The 2647-nt window shown below is 37.9% G+C and overlaps 1 long non-coding RNA gene across 1 annotated transcript; it reads left to right on the forward strand.

The window, feature by feature from the left end:
• The first annotated feature begins 224 nt into the window (after positions 1–224).
• On the forward strand, positions 225–2045 carry LOC112072109 (uncharacterized). The gene is made up of 3 exons (XR_002894253.2): positions 225–347; positions 1548–1655; positions 1816–2045. It is a non-coding gene; the product is annotated as an uncharacterized lncRNA (long non-coding RNA).
• The last annotated feature ends 602 nt before the right edge of the window (positions 2046–2647 follow it).

Here is a 2647-nt window from a genome sequence, read left to right on the forward strand (position 1 = left end):
TTGCCAATCTTCTCCCACTGCTGGTCACTGGGTTTCCTCTCATCACCATATTTGGTAGTGAGTGGAAGCCCCCACCGGATGCTTCAGGTTTTTACCCCTTGTGATACATCAGTGTTTCCCCTTTAACCTGTGCTAGAACTGTAATGCAAGGTGTACTCAGTGCTAAAGTCACCAAGGACCAGAAAAACCAGTGTTGCGTCATACATGGGTGTTTCCATAAAATAAACTGTTGTGCGTATCGACAAAACAATGGAAAACACAAGAGAAGAGGATTAAGAGGTTTTGCTCATAACTTGGCCTAAAAAAAAATATACCATAACGTTGATTGACCAGAACTGAACTAACAGGTAAGAATGTAACATTTCTAACTGTACTTTGCCTCCTGTACATCCAGTTTTCTACAGATTATTTCACAAGCAAAAKACACTAAATTAATGATTAAAGAATGATTATAGTAGTAACCTTGCCCTACAGTATAACACTAACTTGTGAGTGATAAGTAAAAGTGACTAACTAGCGAGAACAGAGAGCACAAATACATTAGATGGCAGATATTACAAATGTCACATTTACATTTTAATTAATTTCAAGTTCTTCCAATTGTACATCTCAATATGAATACCTCAGGAACAGGGACAGTAGGACCTGAGCTGTGTTGGAATACTCATACTAACCGCACTAACCGCACTATTTGTGATGGAAATTGAGTRTGTAGTGTACTTATTAGTCATAGTATGGATATAGTTAGTATGCCACAGGTTCCCGGATGTCGTACTACATTAGTCAAAATAGGAAGTATTACAGGCAGTGGACACTATTTCTGTGCTTTTGGGGCTCATAGTGCAATTCTTCAGAAAATGGGCGTGGCTTCACAACATTTTCAGATTTGAAGAAAATGGCGAAAATATGCAGTCCGATGAGAGCAGACACAAATGCATTGCTTTAAGTAATTATGACATATTTTAAGAAAATGTTCAGCAATGTAATAATGTAATGACTTTTCAAATAAGTGACATTACACATTATGTTGGGTGACAATTTGTTAGGTACGCTAGCCTTACGAACCGCATAGCATATCATTGCAGCAGTTGCTTGTATGTACCGGAATGTTAGCTGGCTACCTAACGTTAGTTGGCTACTAATACATCAAACTACATTAACTATATGCTATCTAACTAACTACCCAACATTTACTGACTTTATTATTCAGGTCATTCTTAGGTTAGTTAAGTGGTATATTTATTTTGCGTTGTCATTGGACATTGTTAATGAAGTTGTAAGGTGTCTAGCTAGTCATTTGTTAGTTACGCTAACAAGCTAGCAAGAAGTTGCATAGCAACAGCAGGCAAAGCGCTAGACAGGCAAAGCGCTAGTACACTCAACTGAAAGGATACCGTTCGTTTACAGTATACTAAAATTAAATTATAGTATGTAGTATGTACTCATTAAGTATGTAGTATACAGTATGTAAGTATGGGTATTCGAACACAGCACTGGTTTCTTGTTGAAATKAACTAACCTTTTACTTCCTTCTTCAACGTCACTAGATGGAAATCAATAACATACACAAAAAGAAGACAATCGTCTTTTCTGTTATTTTTCTACTTGTTTTGATGGTAATCTTAGTTTTCATCTTCGGCATTCCCCATTCAAAGGTGAGATATTTTACATTTTATTGAAAAAAAWAAAWAAAAAATGATTACATATTAAATTGTCATTGTTTGCCCCTACATTAGATCAGCGTTCCCAAACTTTAGTACAGTTTGCCATAAGTCTTATGAATGGAAACTTGTCGAAATAATGTCACTGTTACAGGATGGAGAAACTGAGAATGGAGGGATTCAAGATGGAGGGATGCAAGAGATTMTACCTCTAGACATGGTCCGTTCTTCTGTTGATGACAAATATGATGGTTGCAGAGGTTTAATGTTACGGGTGGTTGCAAACATGTACCTCTACGATGAGTTAAACACTAATCCTCAATTCAATACATCCTGGAACATAGCAAAACCACACGCTAAACCGCATGGAGACAGTTTGAATACAGAGCAACCATGACATCCATATTTGTACCAAAAACAAACCAGGACCCAATTCCAAATCGTCTACCTGGACTTTAACAAAGCAGTTCAAGAGGGCAATTCTGCATATATGACAACATCATTCAAGTACCATGCATTGCATTTCTACCTGACTGATGCCATTCAGATTCTTAGAGAAAGACAAGAGACATGTAAGGAACCTTTCACAGACCAACCGGAAGTTGATCTGAGTGTTCTCAACCACGAGATCCGTTTCGGCACCTTCACCACAAGCTCTTTCAGATCCGACTTAACCAACTTGGGGAATGTGTCTTGCTTTGAGATCCACACTTGCTTTGGCGCTGAGATAACTTCTTACTCAGCTTTCCTGAAAGAGAGGGAATTTTAATTCCGCCATATGAGATTTTGAAGTCACCAAAATCCAGACAAAGTCCCAGTGAATAACCTGTTGTGTGAAGCATCTACATCACACTAAAGTGCAGGGAGTAGACAGTGATCTGAATTGCAATTGATTTGTGAGTGGAGGAGAATCAAACATCATCAGAGCATCAGATACAGGCTACATAATACTCTATTTATGTGATAACCCTGTATATTACTCCAGC

Source organism: Salvelinus sp. IW2-2015, unplaced genomic scaffold (assembly GCF_002910315.2).
Source record: "Salvelinus sp. IW2-2015 unplaced genomic scaffold, ASM291031v2 Un_scaffold1826, whole genome shotgun sequence".
Classification (NCBI taxonomy): Eukaryota; Metazoa; Chordata; class Actinopteri; order Salmoniformes; family Salmonidae; genus Salvelinus; species Salvelinus sp. IW2-2015.